The following is a 405-nucleotide window of genomic DNA, read 5'->3' on the forward strand; positions in this document are numbered from 1 at the left end:
TTTTTTAAGTTAAAATTTAAATAGATATAATTTAAATTAAAATATTATAAATAAAAGTATCCTATTATACATAAATCGTGCCAGGCTTGAGAGGGTTTGTTTTAACACATTAATCGTGCCAAGCCTTTGTGTTTTAGCTCAAAATCACGTGAATCTTTGTAGAGTGGGACGATTTATGCGTTACCTATAACCTGTGTGCCCTGTAACGATTTACTCTCTATTCTCCTTGATCATTCATGCATAAATCGTTCTTGGGTGGCATGGTTAACATATTATATAATCCTCATGCCCCTGTAACGATTTATATAATAGTAGAAAGATGATATTTACGTTTCAAAATTTGATTTAGGGGAATCCAGTAATTTTGGTATTGGTTTATTTTATTTAAGTAAAAAACCCTTTTAA

The sequence above is a fragment of the Arachis ipaensis genome, chromosome B03, assembly GCF_000816755.2.
Source record: "Arachis ipaensis cultivar K30076 chromosome B03, Araip1.1, whole genome shotgun sequence".
In the NCBI taxonomy this organism is placed as follows: Eukaryota; Viridiplantae; Streptophyta; class Magnoliopsida; order Fabales; family Fabaceae; genus Arachis; species Arachis ipaensis.